Below are 24,559 nucleotides of genomic sequence, written 5' to 3'. Positions count from 1 at the left end.
GGGAGAGGGTAACGATTCTTCACAGTAATTTTATTAAGCTCCCTATAGTCAATAATTGGCCTTAAAGTCTGATCTTTGTTCGTCACAAAGAACATGCCGGCTCCGGCAGGGGAGACAGAAGGTCTGATAAACCCCTTCTTCAAATTATCATCAAGATAGGACTTTAAATGACTTAATTCGGGCTGGCTCAATGGGTATAGATGTCCATATGGGACGCTAGATCCCGGTATTAAATCAATGGGACAATCGTAACTCCGATGCAGAGGTAAGCTCTCAGCCTCTCTTTTGCTGAAGACTTCTGCATATTCAGCATAAACCCTAGGGATAACTGTAGTTTCTTCTGCACAATGTAGAGTATGTATGTCATTATAACACAACTTACGGCAATGTGTGGAATCTAATGTGAGTTTTAATGTTTTCCACTCTATGTTAGGCTCGTGTAGTCTTATCCACTGCATACCTAAAACTATGGGAAAGAGTGGGGAAGGAAGTACATCAAATCGTAAATACTCATGATGATTGTCCTGAGTAATGACTAATAGAGGGATTGTGTGATGGGTGATAGGACCGCTTGATATGTAAGACCCATCAACTACTCTGATAGACACAGGAACAGACTTTTTTTTCAAGTGGGATTTTATTAACATTCACATACTCCAAATCAATATAAGCCCCATAAGCCCCAGTGTCAATTATAGCCTCTGTAGTCGAACGCTTACGGTCCCACTGCAAAGAGAGAGAGATGGTACAGTAAACTGGGTTATATTGAATATGAGGCATAGTATTGGTCATAATGTACTTACTCTTTTTATTTCTCTGCAGTACAGGGCAGTCTTTAACAGTGTGTGCTGGATTAGCACAATACAGACACAGTGCCGCGGCCTTCCTTCTTTGCTTCTCCTCCAAAGATAAAGGACCCCTTAACATGCCTATCTCCATCGGTTCTTGAGGGGCAGCAGCACTGCTGAGGGATTGGTTAGGTGCAGAGGTTCTTTTATACGTAGGTTCTGAGGAGTGGCGTTCGCTCTTTCTCTCCCGTAGTCTCCGGTCTATTTGAATGGACAGTCTCATCAACCCTTCCAGGCTGTCAGGAAGTTCCACTCGAGCTAACTCATCTTTTACTTGATCAGAGAGACCTAACCTAAACTGATTTTTTAGGGCTATGTGATTCCATTGGGAATCTGTAGCAAACTGCTTAAAATCAGTTATATATAATTCAACTGATCTGTTGCCCTGTTTCAAAGCCCTCATCTTTGTTTCAGCAGTTAACTGCGAGTTGGTGTCCAGATATAACTCATCCATGGCAATCAGAAAATCATTTGAGGAGTTGATGATAGGGTTGTTGTTTTCATAAAATGAATCTGCCCAAATTCTTGGCTCCCCTCTGAGGTAAGATATTACCGTGAGCACCTTTATTTTATCATTCTGGTAGGTCTTTGGCTTTAAAGTGAACATAAGTAGACAGGCATTCCTGAACTGTCTATACATACGTCTGTCCCCTGAAAATAAATCAGGAGGGGATATCTGTGGTTCTGGGCATGCATCAGGTGGTACCACTTTAACAGATAGGGAGTCCTTGATGACCTTCCTTAACGTTTCATTTTCAACTTGAAGATTACTTAGAGCCTGACCGAGTTGGTCTACCCTCTGAGATAAGCCATAAACAACTTGAGGTAGATCCGCTGGATCCATTATTTTGGGCTTAGTTAATCTGTAAGTAACTGACAGGAAGTATAGCAAGTTAATTGTATATGGATCTTCAACTGCAGATCTAGATGGAATGTTTCACTCAGCACCTGCTTATCATATGTAGAAGAGAAGCGTATGGCTTGGAGTGATTTAATATATCTTGAAAAGAACAGAGTGACACAGGTTAAAACCTGGAGCAGTCTCTTACAGAATCAGCTGTTAGAGAAAACAGGAACCCAAGGGGTTAAATAATTCAGGTAGGAGTTTAAATAACAAGGAACCATTCAGTCACAGTTTCACTCTTACCAGAGAGTGGACTTTAGCTATCAGTTGTAACAGCTGATCTGTCAGATTAGGACAGAAGAGAAATCCTCAGGCAGCGTGTGAACGGTTAGAACTGAGGAGCTGCGCTGATAGTAATTAGTGATCCAGTGAAGCAGGTAGTTTGAGGAGTGAAGAAAGATTTGCACAAGCAATATAAAAGTTCAAAACGATATTCAGAATTAAATCCTGTTGTAACAAAAGGGTAATCCAAAGAGCACAATATGCAGTGTTAGCTCAGCTACCAAACTCATTAACTAAGCACCTGTCTGCCCTCAGGAAAAGGTTTAAGTAAGGTAAAAAGGTGCGGCTTCGTAGTTAAGGTGGAATTACAGAATATCAGATGTCAGACAGTTAAGGTGGAGAGATGAGTTCTGACACTCTCCTTCTAGGAACGTGAGTAACAGATAAATCCTCATTATGTCTTTTTGGTTCTTTCTTAACTGAATTAATAGATCTGCTTACTGTGCAAAATCAGATTTAAAGGGACAGATCCATTACTCTAATGAAGACCATAAACAACCTGTTAAAAGCTTAAGAAAGTAGTAATTGATAACCTCTTCTACCAGTATCACTTGAAATACAACATAATAATTACAGGACTTATCACTCTCTCCTGTAACCAACAAACAAGATCCCCCTTAAAGGGACGTTTCACTCAAACTAATCTTCAGAATTTATTTCATTAGGGAAACTGCAGTTGCGATTCAAACATATTATTTTTATAATTCAGCTGCATTACATAATAATTGACCCGAAAAATATGGATCCAGCAGATTTACCTAATGTTGTATACAGTTTGTCTCAGCGTGTGGATCAGTTAACTCAAGGCCTCTGTGAATTGAAAGCTCAAAACGATACTCTTAAGGTAATGGTCAGGGATAATACACCTGAACCACAAGTATCTCTGCCAGATCTCTTCACTGGAGATAGGGCAACATTCAGACAGTTCCGCAATGCATGTTTGTTACTTTTTCAAATGAGACCTAAGACTTATTTCTCTGAGAGGATTATAGTAATGACTGTTATATCATTCCTAAGGGGGGAACCCCGTAAATTGGCAGATGTTTTTTTTGAGAATGATGACCCTATACTGGGGTCACTATCAGATTTTTTTTCACAAATGGGAACTTTATACGAAGATGTTCATAAACAATTTTATGCTGAAACAAATATGCGTTCACTTAAACAGGGCCGCCGTCCTGTGGAAGAGTATTTAACAGAGTTTAAGTTATATGCTAAAGACTCAGAATGGAGTGATGTTTCCCTCCGGAATCAGTACAGATTGGGATTAAATGATTTTGTTAAGGATTAATTAGCACGTACTGAGTTACCCAGGACACTCGAAGGGTTAATAGATCTTACTATACAATTGGATAGACGTTTAAGAGAAAGACGTGCAGAAAAAAACCCATTCTGATAGTCCACAGAAATACATTCCTCCAATCAATAAATCTTCAAATTACAAGGACACACCAGTTCCCATGGATCTTGGTATCATGAAGGGACCCTTACAGCCAGAAGAAAGGCTTAGAAGGAAAAGGGGCAACCTTTGTATGTACTGTGCTTCACCAACGCATACCGTGAGAGAATGTCCCATTCTTCAAAGACAAAAGAACAGTAAGTTTCTAAATAATAAGAAAAATTGTTTAACTACCAAAGTTCTAAATTCAGCTTACTGTACCCTACCTCTGTCATTGCAGTGGGATCTACTAACAATTCGAACTGAGGCCATTGTGGATTCAGGAGCCTATTCTAATTTTTTGGATTATGATTTAGCATTGAAAAATAAAATACCTTTATGTGAAAAAACTAATCCTGTGTCTATAAGAGTTATTGATGGATCATTTGTAAAAACAGGACCAATCACACATCATACAATACCTCTAAAAACAATTACTGAAACAGGGCACATAGAGTATATTACCTTCGACATCATACCCTCTCCTCTATTTCCTGTAGTGTTAGGTCTCTCTTGGCTACAACTACATAAACCATATATTAACTGGGAAACTTTACAGATAAAATTTGATTCGTCATATTGTCAAAAAACATGTTTTCCCCGCCAACATCTATTACAAGTTTCTGAATTCCATTTACCAGTTCAATATGAAGATTTCTCCAATGTTTTTAGTAAAAAAGAGGCAGAAAATCTACCCCCTCACCGTATCTATGATTGCCCTATTGAACTACTCCCGGGAGCCACTATACCTTATGGGCACATTTACCCATTATCCGAACCCGAACAACAGCATCTTAAAACTTACCTGGAGGATAATTTGAAGAAAGGTTTCATTAGACCTTCCACTTCTCCTGCTGGTGCCGGTATTTTTTTTGTCAGGAATAAAGATCTTTCCCTCAGACCAATTATTGATTACCGGGAACTTAATAAACGCACGGTGAAAAACCGTTATCCTCTCCCTTTAATACCAGAACTGGTGGAAAGGCTCTGCGATGCAAAGATTTATTCTAAGTTGGATTTGAGAGGGGCTTATAATTTGGTAAGGATTCGCGAAGGAGACGAATGGCTCACTGCGTTTAGAACACGCTATGGCTTATACGAGTATTTGGTGATGCCATTTGGGCTTTGCAATGCCCCAGCCACGTTCCAACACTTCATAAATGACATCTTCAGAGATTTGTTGGACGTGTGCATGGTCGTGTATTTAGATGATATTCTTATTTACTCAGATAATGAAGAAGATCATATAAAACACGTTCGCTGGGTCTTAGGACGACTAAGGACACACCAATTATATGCAAAGCCCGAAAAATGTCTTTTTCATGTAAAACAGATATCTTTTCTTTGGTATCATATATCTTCTGCTGGTTTGAAGATGGATGATGGTAAAGTAGAGGCAATACAAAATTGGCCCGTACCAACTAATACTAAAGAAGTTCAATGGTTTCTTGGCTTTGCCAATTTCTGCCGGAAATTTATTAAAGGTTTCTCCACTATAGTAAAACCCCTTACTATACTCACTGGATCTCATACACCTTTCAAATGGAATCTCCAGGCAGACGAAGCATTTAATACATTAAAAAAATCTTTTACCACCGCACCAATTTTACAATTTCCAAACCCCGATTTGCAGTATATACTAGAGGTTGATGCCTCCAACTATGCCATGGGAGCCATACTCTCGCAAAGGAAGACTGCTTTGGATCCTATACATCCTGTCGCCTTCTTTTCAAAATTGATGACATCTCCAGAATTAAATTATTCTATTGGTGACAAAGAGCTTCTGATCATTAGAAAAGCTTTTGAACATTGGCGTCATTTACTTGAAGGTACCAAAATACCCATACTTATTTTTACAGACCACAAAAATTTGGAATATTTACAATCCAGTAAAACTCTCTCTGCTCGCCAACTTAGATGGAGTCTCTACTTCACCCGTTTCAACTTCCAAATCACATATCGCCCAGGATCAAAGAATGGCAAAGCAGATGCCTTATCCAGAAAAGACAGTCATTCTCTATCTCAATCTACACCGAATTCTATTTTATCACCTGAACATTTTTGTGCCTTGATAACACCCTATGAAATTTTGAGTAAATCTCAAAAGGAAGATGTTACATACCCAAAAGAAAAATTACATCAAAAGGATGATCATCTTTACTATCATCAGGATAAAATATTTATTCCACCTCCTCTTCGAACAGAGATCCTTACCATGCATCATGATTCTCCTCTTGTAGGTCATCCAGGGATCCAAAAAACCTTAGAATTATTGAAGAGGAACTACTGGTGGCCAAACATTGATAAGTCCGTGGAGGACTATGTTAAAACCTGTGAGGTCTGTGCCACTCTCAAATCTGAAAAAGCCCGACCTTATGGATATTTAAAATCACTCCACATATCTGACAGACCTTGGCAGACCATAGGTATGGATTATATAGTTGATCTCCCTCTATCCAACAATTGTAACACCATACTAGTGGTAGTAGATCTCTTAACCAAGATGGCACACTTCATTCCATATCGGAAGTTACCAACCTCATCAGAGACTGCTCAGTTATTTCTACAAAATATAGTAAGGTTACATGGACTACCTTCCATCATCATAACTGATAGGGGATCTCAATTCACCTCCAAGTTTTGGAAGGCAATATGTAATGTCCTTAAAATTGATCAGAGATACAGTACAGCATTCCATCCCCAAACAAATGGGCAAACGGAAAGGGTGAATCAATGGTTGGAACAGTACATCAGATGCTATTGTTCTTTCCACCAAGACCAATGGTATGACAAAATTTCTACAGCAGAATACGCATACAACAATACTTTGAATATATCCACAAAAATGACTCAGTTTTATTCCAACTATGGATATCATCCAACTTTTCATCTGTTTCCTCATATGAACACCACTTCCCCAAAGGTGGATGAGACAAGTAACAGCCTAATTGAATCGTTCCAGTTCCTCAAGGACAATATTAAAGAAGCACAGATGAGACAGAAAAAATATTATGACACTAGAAGAAGAAGACCTCCAGCCTACTCTGTGGGAGATAAGGTATGGCTTTCTACAAAAAATCTAAAAATGAATACGCCTTGTAGGAAATTCACTCAATTATTCATTGGTCCATTCTCCATTATCAAGGTGGTGAATGAAAATGCTGTTACTCTGAATCTTCCTTCTGAATATAAGTTCCATCCGACATTCCATGTCTCTCTATTAAAACCATATGTTGAAACCAGACTTCAGTCATCTAACTCTTTACTTCCACCGACAGTCATTGAAGAAGAAGTTTATGAGATTAGCTCCATTCAAGATTCCAGATTGCTTAAAGGGAAACTCCAATATTTAATACGATGGAAAGGGTATAATTCCGATGATGATTCTTGGGAACCTGCTGATAACATTTTCGCTTCAAGATTGGTTTCCGCTTTTCATCGTGCCAACCCTGATAGACCAGGTCCTGGTGCTGCGGTGCAGCCCCTTTGACGGGGGGTCCTGTAACACTTATTCTAGTGATATATGTCCATTTAAGGACAGCTCTAGTTAGGGAACTCCCTTCAACACCTGCTCTATAAATTCCCACAATTCTTAGAACACCTTGTCAATTATTCTGTGTTTGTGCAGAGACTAAGAAGCTTGTCTACATGAATTACAACTATATTTTTAAAACCTTCAGACCAGGTTATCAAGGATATTTGAGAAAATAAAGAACATTCAACTCTAACTGCATTCAGCAGTTAAACAAGTTCCAGCTTGCAACTTATTAGAGACTGAAATCACTATAACCCTCATTCTTTCAGCTGATACCAAAGACTGGATACTCACCATTCAACTTGGATTTTATTTCAAGGACATTCACTGCTTAACTGCGGTTACAACCGCCAACAAAACAATCTTATCAAACTTTGATTCTGTCCTAGCTGCCGATATTCTACACTCCTCATTGGACATCCGTCTCACAACCTCAGCGTGACGTCACGGCTGAACCGAAAGAGGCCTCACAGACGCTGCAGCATTATCGAAAGCGCTCAGTTCACAAAACCAACTAACTGGTAATAAGCAGGCTCTCCTTCTAGGAACGTGAGTAACAGATAAATCCTCATTATGTCTTTTTGGTTCTTTCTTAACTGAATTAATAGATCTGCTTACTGTGCAAAATCAGATTTAAAGGGACAGATCCATTACTCTAATGAAGACCATAAACAACCTGTTAAAAGCTTAAGAAAGTAGTAATTGATAACCTCTTCTACCAGTATCACTTGAAATACAACATAATAATTACAGGACTTATCACTCTCTCCTGTAACCAACAAACAAGATCCCCCTTAAAGGGACGTTTCACTCAAACTAATCTTCAGAATTTATTTCATTAGGGAAACTGCAGTTGCGATTCAAACATATTATTTTTATAATTCAGCTGCATTACACCACCTCATTCACAAACTTCTTTCCATCAAGAGCCGGACGTGGAACATCAGAGGTTTTTGCTCCAGAGCTCAAAGAAGACCCTTTCAAGGTAAATCCCTTTCTTCCCTTTACCAATTCTTCCCCACATTTAGTAGGTGGAAGATAAAAACAGTTTATTCACAATTGGGAGAAATTTTGAATAAATTTCTGTTGAAGCCATTCCAGTCTGTTGAAGCCATTCCCTAAAAATATAAGGATCTAGGAAAGCTTCTTTAGAGATAGATTTCTCTGAAAGTTCAAATAATTTTGTAACTGGCCGTAAAGTATCTAAAACTTTATCCTGGCAGGATTTGAGAATTGAGAAATCTATCTGGGCCTTTTTGAAAATTAAAGTTTCTATTGCCTATAAATTTTAACAAGTTAGCACCAATATCTGGAGTAACATGAGTATTATTAGGTAGCTCAGGTCTGGGGCATTCGACTCTTAAAGTATTCTTTGCTTTTTTAAAAATGGGTTTTCTAATATAATGTTCAAGGAATTTTGCCACCATATTTGAGGGTCTCCATAGTGAAGATCTAAGATGGAGAAGGTCATCTGGATCTAAATATAATTGATCTTGACTATTTATGAGTTTAGATTTGGATTTATCACATTTTTTCCTCTTTTTAATTTTAGGAGAATTCTGGGGAATATAAAGAATCCTCTGAAGTCTCTGCTTCACAACCCATTTCCATATCGGAGTCAGATGACTCTATTGTAGAATTTGCGTCTACGTGACTTCTGCTTTTAGTATAGGGTTGTATGTCAATTTCTGATTTAGAGAGATTCTGAAGAGATAATTTGTCTAGATTTTGCAGAAGATTTTTTGTCTGATCTAAGCAGATATTTATTGCCCATAATTAGGCCTTTAGAAGCTTTAACCTTAGATGGTTCAGATAAATGCTTCCTTTTTTGAGCAGCTTTTTTATGTACATTAGGTTGAATGTCAGAGATAGACTGCATTACAGATTGCATTTGCATATTTAACTGCTGCTTTAAATTATCAATAGAACTTTGAATCATATTCTGTACAAATTTCTCTGATAAAGAATTCACTTCAGACATATTAAACAATAAAAATTAATATACATACAACAAATAAATATAGAATTATTTGTTAAATCAAATTGCTTCTTTAAAAAAGAAATACATCTAATGTAGAATTAAATTATTGCTGAATTAATAATTAATATATTTATTTATTTTTTAAGTATATTTTTATTGAGATTCAATTTGAGGCACGTATACAATTTATGGCAGTAAAATCAACTCGGATACATATTTTCCATATATACAATCTCAAATAGGGAACAAATGAGGAGTTACACACAGTAAACTAAACATGTTTAAATGACAATGCACATGAGTAGAATTGAACAGTTATTGTGCCAAATGTTCTATGAGGCCACTCTTGGGCCTCCCAGTACAACATTGTGGCGTTACAAAGGGTATTTATGGACAAAAGGAGGCCACTCTTGGACCTCAAATGGTGAATCTCAGTTTTTCAATAGGGTCACTCTTGGACCCTTAGTAATATGATACATAATTGTGACTTAACTAAAATATGGAGAGGCAAAGTAATAAGGAAGCTGCTTGTCAGGTGCATTTCCCTTCGCTTACGAAGTAAGCACTATGGAGTGGGGGGGGGGGGGGGTCTGGGGATATTTGAATAAAATATTTAGCAAAGATTACATTAACCAAGTAGCGGGCTTTCCAAGCTATGAGAGAGGAACTGTATTGTACTAATATGAATTGAAGGGAGAACCAACTACTTATTTATATAATGGGTGATTTTCTTGGTACTGTGATATTGAACAGTGGGCTAATCCACACCTCAGACATAAACGTCTGAAGCCAATAGAGCTACTAGATAGCAAGGGAGTGTAAGAATACACAACATATGTGTCTTTGAGTATTATCAAATAAGTTGGATAGCCTGAAGAATATGTTAGGCGTTTATACTAGGGTACCCTAATGAAGATTAAAAAGGAATATTTAGTCCCTATGGGGGTGGTAAAGTCAATCAGTAGAATATATCTTCCAATAAAGCAATATGAAATCAAATTGGACCGTCATCAACAATTGTGTGACTTACAATATAATATAAAATAGGACGGATATTTATCCATAGTAGTGCGGGTATATGAATGGGGTTCCAATTTGACTGACCTTTAGTCAAACATTAGGGAACATATATTGAGAGAGTTTACCTAGGCGATATTAGGGTCTAGTGAAACCTATATTTACTTAGAGTTGCACATAAGCCTTCCCAATAAAACATTAGATCCCACCACCTAGGTATGGGCCCACTACCTAGGCAGTAGGCAATTCAGGCAGAATAGTAAACAGGCAATTCTCAACATTGGGTTACCACAATATTGGTAGCGACTAAGGCTATATAGCTTAGAGTCAGGTTACCAACCCCATAAACTAGGAATTATTATCAATACGGAGGAGCAATAGTTAGAGTGTAATAGTCTTAATTGGGGATGGGGTATGTCCATTAAAACAAAGAATAGCCAATATCAGTCATAACGTATGCTCCAAGAGATAAATAATAGCTGTGTGACTGTAGCCTATATATATATATATATATATATATATATATATATATATATATATATATATACATACATAAAGTTAACCGAAAACATAGGGCCATATATAACTTCTTTGAGGAAACTATGAGGAAACTATGTAAAAAAAAAAAAAAAAAAAATATAGGGTCAATTATTCTTATTTAGTTACTAGAAACCCATTATAGAAGTTGGCAAAGATATAGTAAAGCTTAAACCTGTAAAGTCATAAAATATAAATAGGAACCCTTGTCCTGGGACTGGACTCTTAGAGGGCAAGTGATCTGAAGACCCACTTCAACAGTGTTTTGTGAGAATGCTAGTTATAGTACTGGGTAAATATTGCAGTAATGATAGTGAAAAAATATATCTATAAGGCATTAGCTGTATAGAGCTCAAACAAAAAAATATATCTATAAGGCATTAGCTGTATAGAGCTCAAACAATAAAAGTTGCAGTATTAAACATGAGATCTCGCAAGATTGATTAGGTGCAATGACAATTATGTCCCATAGCTACTATACTGTGACAATCAACAAAACTAGGAGTAGCATGCAAAAACTAGAATGTACTAGGTAACAGGCTAACAGCTGTATAAAAAAAGAACAACATTTTACAAACATACATTTCTGGCTGTAAGAGACTATTTCCCAAGTGTCCCTGGTCTTAAGGGGAAGTAGTGTTGAAGTAGTGTTGAATATACTAACTGTAACATGGGGATCTACAAATGTATACACACACTTATCCAGGGGTTAGTAACCCTGTTGCACCACATTTAGAGTTCCTATATAAAAAGGAGCTCCGAATGAACTATTGATGTCAAGTTTAACATGCAGTTTAAAGGGAACATTAAATGTAAGATGCCATGTACTATAAAACATACCTATTTGGAAGTGCACCATAAAAAGCAGGCTGAGCATGAAACATTCTTTATCTTTTCCCAGCTAGACACCACGTATCAGTAGAGCGTTACTGCCCCCCAGTGGAGAAGAGTAATCTATGCAATAGTCTACTATGTAATCTATTTACGGTGCAATGCAAATTTAGTAAGTAAATATAAAGGGATTAGTGTGGGACTCTAGGTATTTAACGTGTAGGTCATCTAAGGGTCTGAGGTTAAATGAAAGGTATAATAGAAGAGATATGTTTGTTTTTTTGGAGCCAGCAAAACATAGAACTAAGAACATTGTCTAATAATTGTTGAAACTGTTCGTCAGAGAAGAAAGAGGGAAAAAAAAACAAAAAAAAAAAAACAGTGTAGGCAGGGGTAGATAGTGCCCTTAGGTGATAATGTTCTAAATTATCATACAGTGCCCAAGTCGTTTCCAATTAGGGTCTATTGGCCTATCCCACGCCGGTGCTCAGGTCCACTTGATTCTCTTGATAGAAGATCTCCAGTGCGGTAGTCTCTTTCTTCATCCCCTGCACAGCTGTTAATGTGCGGCTGCTCATAGCCTGGTTGGTATAGGTATTGCACTCAATCACTTTGCAGGCAGTAAGTGGGAAGAGTAGGGAAGTTAAGTCTGGCCATACCATCTCTGAAGCCTTTTCTTCAAATGAGTTAGCTCCCCTCACAATCAGGCCACCCCAAAACTGTATAATCATCAGGATTAAGAAACCACTCATACCGGGTGGGCGCTTACGCTTTCAGACTGTTCAGACGGCAAGCCCTGTTCTGTTTGTCTGCTCCGTTATCGAGTAGGACAAGTGAGGTAGCAGGAGATGGCTTAATCTCCTAGTGTGTATTAAATGTGATGTTTGTGCTCACCGCTTCAATAGTGGCTTGAGTCTCGTTAGTCTCCATTGCTGTGATCCTCTTGGGGGTCATCTCCCACAACTGAGTTTCATGGCGTCCACATACTAGTTTGGGCTCAGTATCAAACGATGTGAGCTCTAGTATCAATCTCTCCTCTACCTGTAGTAATCGCTCAAGGAGGGTGTCCAGGAGACTTCCCTTATGGAGAGTCATGTCTAATAGTAATCCTCCACATGGGCCCAAAAATGGCCGCTCTGAAGAATCCCTGATAATAAGCTCCTTGAGGAGTATGTAAGTCCACACTACTTGGCAGTGTCCTTTTCAGTCTCAGAGCTACAATTTCCAATTATGTGTGCCCTCAGATGAAGAAATTACACAGAAAAAGTAAAATTGAACGGTCAAATTTGCGTTAATTTGTGCTGTATAGGGGAGCTATGGTAATATGCGACCTATCAGTCTCAAAGCAGGCTCCGCCCCAATTAATAATTAATAATTTAATAAAAATGAAACCAGATAACTTAAAGTTAATAAATAAAGAAAAAAATTAAATATGAAAATTAAACCTAAGGGGAATTGAACCCAAGGCTATTAGGTCTGAGGCAAGGAACAAAGTCACTAGGCTAACTTAGCTATCTACTAAAGTGACATTTTAAGTTAAATATTTAAAACTTTCTCAAAAACAAAACAAAGTTTCTTTATCATTTGGGAGTTACGGTCTGAGTCTGAGGCGGTCTGTTAGGTAAAAGAGGGCGGGTAGAAGGCGGGAAAGAGGAAGCGTAGATGATGCAAACAGGGGACGTGGCTAATGTCCAACGCTGTATTTGAAATGTCAGATAAATAGTAGAAGGGTGAAGGATGATAACGGCCACCACAATTAAAGATAAAACAAACTTGCTAATGAAATATAACAGTAAGGGCACACCAATAAAAGAAGGGCAGATAGAGATACACATGAATGGGAAAAAACTTAGCTTGCTATAATCTAAATAAGGAATAACTATACTGAAATGAAAATAAATAATAATAAAACCAAAGGATAAAACAAAGTCTATAATTAAAATATAAAGTTAACACAGAAGCTTAAATTAAACTTTAATGTAACAAAATAATGAGTACAGTATGAAAAAAGCAAAGAGAAAAGAGGAGGATTACAGACTTACTGGACTCTTTATTGATATTTGGACTACTCTCATTGGTCACTTTTTTGTCTGATCACTCAAGGCTTTATTTCAAAGGTCTATTATCAGTGTTCTTGGTTTACTGTGTTTTTCTGTTAATGTTTATATTGCTTTTAAGTACTGTTAGCAGTAAAAAGAAAAGGTTAAACAAAATATGAAGTCTCTGTCCTTGTAATAAAATTAGTGTATGTGTGCGCAATGATGTGTGTGTGGGTTTTTTAGATAGATAAATTATAGTTAGATAGATGAGATCTATAGATTGATATCACATAAGTATGTGATGGGATAAATAATTTATTAAATAAATAATTTTGTTCATGATGAAATTAAAGAGCCATTATAGTGAAACAATTTGCATGTATTTTACTCATTTTGTTCATTTTGAGCACCTATATAACTCTCTTTGTTTCATTGATGTAACAATGTACCACTGACTGTTTACTTCTATTGGTATTGTTGTCCTGAAAACTTAAATATGTGCGTGTACCCATATATTTATGTATTATTATTATTATTATTATTATCGGTTATTTGTAGAGTGCCAACAGATTCCGCAGCGCTATAATTTATGTGTATTTATATATATATATATATCTGCATATACCTAGACCTGTATTTCTATTTATATAAATACAGGTGTAAAGATAAAATTTTACATTACTATTATCATATACTATATATATATATATATATATATATATGTATATTTAATAGGAATGTAAAATATGCGTAAAGCACTTCATGTTTCACACTTTAGGTCTAACTTGGTGTCAAGTTAGTGCACATGAAGAATTAGAGATTTTAAACTGCGCTCTTGAAATATTAAATATAAATATTAAAAAATATTAATAATTATTCAACATTATTATACATACTGTAAAAAATATGAATATTATGTGGGATATTTAGAATATTTGAAAGCATTCAAAATAATTTTTAATAATTATTAATATTTTTTAATATTTATATTTAATATTTTAAGAACACGTTTTAAGATTACTAATTCTTTATGTGTGCTAACCCTCCCTAGATCTGAAGGGTGAAGCGTGAAGTGCATTAGGCATATTTTACATTCCTATGTTCTTCACTTAAAAAAGTGTAATTTTTATTATTAACCCCTTAACGACCAACGACGTATGCGGTACGTCCTACAAAAAAATGCAGTTAATGACCAAGGATTTACCCCGTCGTTGGTCTTTCCAACTGCTTTCATGTTATAGCAGTGATGCCTCGATATTGAGGCATCCTGCTATAATATTTTTTAGCCGTCCGATGCAGAGAGTGCCACCCTGTGGCCCTCTCTGCATCGGCCATCAATGGCCATGTTCGTTGGTGGGTGGGAGCTGATCCAGGGAGGCGGGTGGGCGGGCATCAGTGGGGAAGGGGGGTGGGATTGAGTGCGCGCGCGTGCGCGGGTGCGCACGTGTGCACGGGAGCGGGTGCGCGGCGGGTGGGAACCCTACACTATGGAACAACTGTAAGGTGGTACTCGGTGGGAGAGAGGGTGGGAACATTACAAATTTTAACAATCTGGGAGGGTGGGAGGTTGGGGGTTGAGGGGGGGCAGCTACACTACAGAAAATAGTATTTTAAAAATAATAAAATAAAATTTTATAAAAAAACATATTTGATTTCAAACTGGGTACTGGCAGACAGCTGCCAGTACCCAATATGGTGCATAATAAGGCAGAGAGGGGGGTTAGAGAGCTGTTTGGGGGGGATCAGGGAGGTTGGGGGCTAAGGGGGGATCCTACAGAGCAGAATTATTATTATTTTTTATTTAAATCCCCCAAAAAACTCTTATTTTAGTACTGGCAGACTTACTGCCAGTACTTAAGATGACGGGGACAATTGTGGGGTGGGGGAGGGAAGAGAGCTGTTTGGGAGGGATCAGGGGGTGTGATGTGTCATGTGGGAGGTTGATACCTACACTAAAGCTAAAATTAACCCTGCATGTTCCCTACAAGCTCCCTAATTAACCCCTTCACTGCTGGGCATAATACATGTGAGGTGCGCAGCGGCATTTAGCAGCCTTCTAAATACTAAAAAGCAACGCCAAAGCCATATATGTCTGCTATTTCTGAACAAAGGGGATCCAAGAGAAGCTTTTACAACCATTTATGCCATAATTGCACAAGCTGTTTCTAAATAATTTCAGTGAGAAACCTAAAATTGTGAAAAATTTAACGCTTTATTTTTATTTGTTCGCATTTGGCGGTGAAATGGTGGCATATAGTAATATATATATTGATATAGGTATATACAGATATACTGTATATATATATATATAATAATATATATATAAAAAACTAACAAACATATGTATATGAAGAAAATTGGAATGTGAAATAATCATAACTTCTGTTGGGATAGCACAAGTGAAAAGTGTTAGGTTTTTTCTTCTGTGCTCTCCATTAAAGTCTGAGGGGAGAATAAGTTAAAACAGGTTGCAACATTCAAAGTCCTTTGGTTAGCTTGCGTCAGGTTTTGCTTGCGCACAAACTTTTTACTTTAAACTTGTAATACATGCATTTCCTGATGCGCACAAAAAGCTTACTTCTAGCAGTTTATGCTCCTGTGAAAGCGTTAAATAGCACACCACTTGTAATCTAGCCCAACATTAGGTTTTTCCAAAGTTATTGGATTAGATTGGCCTTGAATTTAAAAATTATGTAGCAATATATCTTCTATCTATCTATCTATCTATCTATCTATCTATCTATCTATCTATTTATTTATCAATGTACTGTATATATCTATCTAACTATATATCAATCTATGAATCATAAGGTGGAATGATAGAATCTTTGCTTATTCATTAATAATGACTTTCAGAACTAATGTTACACTGTGGAAATAATATATTTTTGACTTGGAATCATGTTCAGTAGTAAGGTTATTTGAGGATAGTTGTTAAGAATAAGTGGTTTCCCAAGATACTAATTTTCCTGTGTGGTGACCTACATAAGAAATAACTTATAATGACATTTTAAACATGCCATTATAGGACAAACATTAATAACCTCAATAGTGAGAGGACCAGAGATGTAAAAAAGTGATAGGGTTGGACATCCTTTTAGAAATTGATAACACAAAAGAGCTTCAACTTTATTTTGTTTCTGTTGATAAAATGCTTAAGGCAGTGAATCTGTTAGTGGAATAGATGTTCACACTTTATTTCATTTCCCCTGGTTTTAAAAGTGCTGCCCAATACATTAAAAGATACAACCTATCACTAATCCTGTGCAACTCATAGGCCATTCTTTCTAAAAAAAAAAAGCTTATTAGTTTTAGCGTGTCTGGTATGCCAATCCTGTTGTTTTATTCACATACTGTGCAAGAGGTTTAATCTGCTGATTATTGTGTATCCTGCCCTAACACAACAGTTAAAGGGGTACTGGACCAGCTAACTGCTTATATACAGCTTTGGAAATAGCTCATTCCAACATTAAATTAATAAAATGGTATATAGTAAACAATACAGGTATACCCCACTCCTACGGCGGGTTAGGGACCGAAACCCTGCTGTAAATTAAAAACCACCCTAAAGTGAAACAAGGCAGTTTTAACTTTCTTTTCACTTGCCAGTACGTGTTTAAAAACTCGAATACATGTTTGAACTAACATATATTAGGGGTGCAATAGTGCTACATTTAGTTTAACACTAGCACAGCACAGCTTCAATTAGTATTCAATAAATACTGTACCTGTAAAATAGTGACAATTACTGTAGTAAAATGTGCCAGACTATAGCACTGAGACACAGATTGCACTGTAATGCTGTAAACAGAGTAAACTAAGCATAACAAAATGGTGCCAATCACTTTTTTCGCAATCTCACGACAATTACAGCACTGTTTCAAAATCCTTGGAGGTTGAACTTTGTTTCCACGAAACACTGTATTAGCGAAGTGCGGTAAAGTGAAGCGCTGTAAAGTGAGGTATACCTGTATCTGTGATTCAAATGCTTTAAATGTATACAAAATAAAGAAATATAATCACTCATGTCTAAAGGTTGAAATCAGACGCATCCAAGCCATTCTTGAGTAGAGATTGTACTAAATAAAGTTCATAAACAACACAGTACAGAGTCAGGAAGCATAGGACAGAGGCCAGGATTTAAAGTTTTTGACAAACACCCAGTAATTATCTTGAAGCAGCATGGACATCTTTAACAATTTCTTCATAATTTCAGTGATTTAGTGAAACCTGTGAATCTATTTTCAGATTTCTGAGACCCTGTGTTCAGAAACCATCAGATACATAGAGGAAGGCCATTTGGTCAAATTAAAACAGATACCTAGAGGAAGGCCATTTGGGTTGATTAAAATCTAGTGTAAAAAGAAATCCAATATAAGATATAAAACAAATGATGAAACTCTGATAGAGGTATACAATAGTCTAAGATAAGATACTGAACAAAGAAGGCAGCTAGTAGCAGTGCAATCGTTGTTGAAGTCCAAACCCAAAAGCTTTCAGCTGACCTGAATTTGTAATTTAAGGCCCAATTATCTAAAGATCTCTGGTCTGATGAGATTATCTCGGAAGTCTCATCAGTACTGAGAATTCCCCTAATTTTTTTTAGCAGGCAAAGCTTTTGATCATTTTAAATGGTGTTCTGGATGTGAAAGAGAGACGCACACATGTCATATAAAATATAATAATACATTTTTTGCATGAATTCTCTCCATGATGGAAAGTTAATTTCTATGATCAGGCTCATAGTTGTTATATTAATTGCCCAATGCAGAGCAAGGAGAGCGGTAAAGGAAGGAGAAGGTTGATTTAAAAACAAACATAGGAACGGGTAGTAAAAGATTAGGTCTAGCAGAAATATCACATTTTGCTTTGTCACTCTTAGCTTTTTCACTGTTTGTTACTCATAAAAGTAACAGAAGCGTAAAAACAAAATCCACATTATATCAAGAATAGGGAAATAATTAGAAATAGGTAGCAGTTGTAAGGCTGTACCAAAAAAATGAAGCCTAGATTTCATTAGGAATAAGGCATGTGCAGGGAAGAAAATTTCTGTTCGGATTAAATTTTCGTTCCAAATAATTGAGGTCATTTGCTTCCCTGAATATTTGTTGCCTGCACTATTTGGTTATAAATGGAATTTTTGCTAAATATTTACATTATTTTTTGGTAAACTAATGCAAATTAGACTTGTATGCTGCTAAATAATTTGGTTAGCTTTGTTTCGTTTTCAATTAGTTAAAAAAAAGTTTCAGAAAATTAGTTTAGTTAAGTTTTAAATTTTTTTAAAAAATTGTTACATTACGTTAAATTGGTTTTGGATCTGTTTGTTTTTTCGGGTCCGTTCGTTTTTTTTTAATCCATTCTTATTTCATATGCATTATTCTATTTTGAAGTTATAGAATAATACATATGAATAAAGAATGGATCAGAAAAAACAAAAAAATTAATGTAACTAATGTGCCGCCGATTAACGAAACAAAATTATGTAAAACCGCCGCCACCACCAACGCCACCACTAAATAAAGCTATTAACCCCTAAACCACCATCCCCCCACATCACTAACGCTACCTAAACCTATTAACCCCTAAACCACCGCCCACCAGATCGGCGACACTAACTAAATTAATAACTAAAGTTGTTAACATCTAATCCCCCGTTCCTCGACATCGCTGACACTAACTAAACCTATTAACCCCTAAACTGCATTCCCCACATCACCAACAATACCTAAACCTATTAACCCCTAAACTACACCCCCCACATCACCAAAACTAACTAAACCTATTAACCCCTAAACCACAGTTCCCGACATCGCCCACACTAACTAAAGTTGTTAACCCCTAAACTGCACCCCCCATCGCCAACACTATCTTAACCTATTAACCCCTAAACTGCTGGCCCCCACCTCACAACAACCTAAATTAAACTATATAAACCCCTAAACCTAACCCTAAACCTAACCGTAACCCTAAACCTAACACACCCTAACTTTAACATAATTAAAATTGACCTAAATTAAAGTTACAATTATTAACTAAATAATACCTATTTAAAACTAAATAGAAACTTACCTGTGAAATAAAAATAAAACCTAAGCTAGCTACAATATAACTAATAGTTTTATTGTATCTAGCTTCGGTTTTGTTTTTATTTCATAGGTAACTTGTATTTATTTTAACTAGGTAGAATAGTTACTAAATAGTTATTAACTATTTACTAACTATCTAGTTAAAATAAATATAAACTTACCTGTGAAATAAAAGTAAAACCTAAGATGCCTTACACTAAAACCTAACATTACAAAAATAAAAAATCTACCCTTACAAAAAATAACAAATTAAGGCCTAGATTTGGAGTTTGGCGTTAGCCGTAAAAACCAGCGTTAGAGGCTCCTAACGCTGGTTTTAGGCTACCTCCGGTATTTGGAGTCACTCAAAAAAGGGTCTAACGCTCACTTTTCAGCCGCGACTTTTCCATACCGCAGATCCCCTTACGTCAATTGCGTAGCGTATCCTATCTTTTCAATGGGATCTTTCTAACTCCGGTATTTAGAGTCGTGTCTGAAGTGAGCGTTAGAACTCTAACGACAAAACTCCAGCCGCAGGAAAAAAGTCAGTAGTTAAGAGCTTTCTGGGCTAACGCCGGTTTATAAAGCTCTTAACTACTGTACTCTAAAGTACACTAACACCCATAAACTACCTATGTACCCCTAAACCGAGGTCCCCCCACATCGCCGCAACTCGATTAAATTTTTTAACCCCTAATCTGCCGACCGCCAACTACGTTATCCTTATGTACCCCTAATCTGCTGCCCCTAACACCGCCGACCCCTATATTATATTTATTAACCCCTAATCTGCCCCCACAACTTCGCCACCAGCTACCTACACTTATTAACCCCTAATCTGCCGACCGCAAAGCGCCGCCACCTACGTTATCCTTATGTACCCCTAATCTGCTGCCCCTAACACCGCCGACCCCTATATTATATTTATTAACCCCTAATCTGCCCCCCTCAACGTCGCCTCCACCTGCCTACACTTATTAACCCCTAATCTGCCGAGCGGACCTGAGCGCTACTATAATAAAGTTATTAACCCCTAATCCGCCTCACTAACCCTATAATAAATAGTATTAACCCCTAATCTGCCCTCCCTAACATCGCCGACACCTAACTTCAATTATTAACCCCTAATCTGCCGACCGGAGCTTGGATCAGCCAATCGGATTGAACTTGATTCTGATTGGCTGATTCCATCAGCCAATCAGAATATTCCTACCTTAATTCCGATTGGCTGATAGAATCCTATCAGCCAATTGGAATTCGAGGGACGCCATCTTGGATGACGTCATTTAAAGGAACCGTCATTCGTCGTTCAGTCGTCGCCCAGGATGGATGTTCCGCGTCGGAGGTCTTCAGGATGCTGCCGCTCCGCTCCAGATGGATGTCGATAGAAGATGCCGCCTGGATGAAGACTTCAATCGGATGGAAGACCTCTTCTGCCCCGCTTGGATGAAGACTTCAATCGGATGGAAGACCTCTTCTGCCCCGCTTGGATGAAGACTTCTACCGGATCATGGACATCTTCAGCCCCCCGCTTGGGCTTGGATCAGGACATCAGAGGAGCTCTTCAGGACGGATCGGTGAACCTGGTATGGTGAAGATAAGGTAGGAAGATCTTCAGGGGCTTAGTGTTAGGTTTATTTAAGGGGGGTTTGGGTTAGATTAGGGGTATGTGGGTGGTGGGTTGTAATGTTGGGGGGGTATTGTATTTTTTTTTACAGGCAAAAGAGCTGAACTTCTTGGAGCATGCCCCGCAAAGGGCCCTGTTCAGGGCTGGTAAGGTAAAAGAGCTTTTAACTTTAGTAATTTAGAATAGGGTAGGGCATTTTTTATTTTGGGTGGCTTTGTTGTTTTATTAGGGGGCTTAGAGTAGGTGTAATTAGTTTAAAATTGTTGTAATATTTTTCTTATGTTTGTAGATATTTTTTTATCTTTGTAACTTAGTTCTTTTTTATTTTTTGTACTTTAGTTAGTTTATTTCATTGTAGTTATTTGTAGATATTGTATTTAATTAATTTATTGATAGTGTAGTGTTAGGTTTAATTGTAGGTAATTGTAGGTATTTTATTTAATTAATTTATTGATAGTCTAGTGTTAGGTTTAATTGTAGGTAATTGTAGGTATTTTATTTAATTAATTTAATTATAGTATAGTGTTAGGTTTAATTGTAACTTAGGTTAGGATTTATTTTACAGGTAATGTTGTAATTATTTTAACTAGGTAACTATTAAATAGTTCTTAACTATTTAATAGCTATTGTACATGGTTAAAATAATTACAAAGTTGCCTGTAAAATAAATATTAATCCTAAAATAGCTACAATGTAATTATAATTTATATTGTAGCTATATTAGGATTTATTTTACAGGTATTTAGCTTTAAATAGGAATAATTTATTTAATAAGAGTTAATTAATTTCGTTAGATTAAAATTATATTTAATTTAGGGGGGTGTTAGTGTTAGGGTTAGACTTGGCTTTAGGGGTTAATACATTTATTAGAATAGCGGTGAGCTCTGGTCGGCAGATTAGGGGTTAATAATTGAAGTTAGGTGCCGGCGATGTTAGGGAGGGCAGATTAGGGGTTAATACTATTTATTATAGGGTTAGTGAGGCGAATTAGGGGTTAATAACTTTATTATAGTAGCGCTCAGGTCCGCTCGGCAGATTAGGGGTTAATAAGTGTAGGCAGGTGGAGGCGACGTTGAGGGGGGCAGATTAGGGGTTAATTAATATAATATAGGGGTCGGCGATGTTAGGGCAGCAGATTAGGTGTACATAGGGATAATGTAAGTAGCGGCGGTTTACGGAGCGGCAGATTAGGGGTTAATAATAATATGCAGGGGTCAGCGATAGCGGGGGCGGCAGATTAGGAGTTAATAAGTGTAAGGTTAGGGGTGTTTAGACTCGGGGTACATGTTAGAGTGTTAGGTGCAGACGTAGGAAGTGTTTACGCATAGCAAACAATGGGGCTGCGTTAAGAGCTGAACGCGGCTTTTTTGCAGGTGTTAGGTTTTTTTTCAGCTCAAACAGCCCCATTCTTTTCTATGGGGGAATCGTGCACGAGCACGTTTTTTAGGCTGGCCGCTTGCGTAAGCAACTCTGGTATCGAGAGTTGAAGCTGCGTTAAAAATGCTCTACGCTCCTTTTTTGGAGCCTAACGCAGCCTTTATGTGGACTCTCAATACCAGAGTTATTTTTATGGTGCGGCCAGAAAAAAGCCGGCGTTAGCTACGCGGGTCCTTACTGACAAAACTCTAAATCTAGCTGTAAATTATCCAAAACAATAATAATTATTCCTATTCTAATACCCCGTTTTAAAAAATAAAATAAAAAATAAAATAAAAAAAAAACCCTAATATATAATAAACTACCAAGGGCACTTAAAAGGGCCCTAAATAAATCAGCTCTTTTGTTAAAAAATAAAAACAAACACCCCCTAAAATTACAAAACCCCCACCCCCCAAACCCACAAAATAAAAGAAGCACTATATAAAAACCTAAACTACCCATTGCCTTGAAAAGGGCATTTGTATGGGCATTGCCCTTAACCCCTTAAGGACAAGTCCATTTTTCAATTTCTTTCCCTTAAAGGGCCATGATACCCAAATGTTTAAACACTTGAAAGTGATGCAGCATAGCTGTAAAAAGCTGACTAGAAAATATCACCTGAACATCTCTATGTAAAAAAGAAAGATATTTTACCTCAAAAGTTCCTCAGTAGCCACAGCCCATTGTAAAGGACTTCTAAGCAGCAAATCAGTATGTCTGTCCTGGGACAACTGAAAGGATGAGCCTCGTGCACTCTCATATTATTTCCCTATTCAGATTAGGGAAGTTTACAATGAAATCTCATGAGAGTTAAGTCAAATCTCATGAGATCACAGTAAAAGAGTTCATGACCTCAGCACTGCTGATGCTGATTGGCTGCTGTTCATTTCTTCATTTTTTTTTTTACCTGCAGGTGGGAGCAGGTGAAGTATAACTTTTTACACAGAATTTACTCTGCTGAGCTGAGGAGATTGTGAGGTAAAATATCTTCCTTTTTTACATAGGGATGCTCAAGTGATATTTTCCTGTCAGCTTTTTCCAGTTATACTGCATCAGTTTTTAAGTGATTTAGCATATGAGTATTATGTCCCTTTAAGGACCAGGGCTATTTTTACATTTCTGCTGTGTTTGTGTTTAGCTGCAATTTTCCTCTTAATCATTTACTGTACCCACACATATTATATACTGTTTTTCTCGCCATTAAATGGACTTTCTAAAGATACCATTATTTTCATCATATCTTATAATTTACTATAAAGAAATTATAAAATATGAGGAAAAAATGGAAAAAAACACACTTTTTCTAACTTTGACACCCAAAATCTGTTACACATCTACAATCACCAAAAAACACCCAGGCTAAATAGTTTCTAAATTTTATCCTGAGTTTAGAAATACCCAATGTTTACATGTTCTTTGCTTTTTTGCAAGTTATAGGGCAATAAGTACAAGTAGCACTTTGTTATTTCAAAACCACTTTTTTTCAAAATTAGCTCCATTTACATTGGGACACTGATATCTTTCAGGAATCCCTGAATATCCCTTGACATGCACAAACCTTAAAAAAACCTAACACTAACCCCTCTTTAGGTACTCACAATTGCTGAAGTTCGGCTTGAACGATCTTCATCCCAGCGGCGCCATCTTCATCCAGGTGGCTCCATCTTCATCCATCGCGGGACCGGCATCTTCTTCATCCCTGTTTTAGGACTAATAAAGTGAAATGCAGCCACTGTAAAAATGTGCACCGTGAATTGTGCATGCTAAACTAAGATAACAACTCTATCACATGTCTGTGCATATGTACCATTTATGTTACAGGGCAAACATTAAATGTAGTTTTAAATTAACTGATTGATAATCATATATTATTTCTGAAATATTTAATTTGTTAAAAGTGTGATATGATATCAGGATATTATTGTTTTTAATAAAATGTGACCTGAGGATTTGCAAAACACTTATGGCTATTATACATTTGGAATGCTATAGTTAGCGTTAGTATTAATGCTGCAAGTTGAAAGTAAATGGTT

This window comes from Bombina bombina, chromosome 1, assembly GCF_027579735.1.
Source record: "Bombina bombina isolate aBomBom1 chromosome 1, aBomBom1.pri, whole genome shotgun sequence".
In the NCBI taxonomy this organism is placed as follows: Eukaryota; Metazoa; Chordata; class Amphibia; order Anura; family Bombinatoridae; genus Bombina; species Bombina bombina.
The sequence above is the reverse complement of the archived record's forward strand: the minus strand, read 5'-3'. Positions refer to the sequence as shown.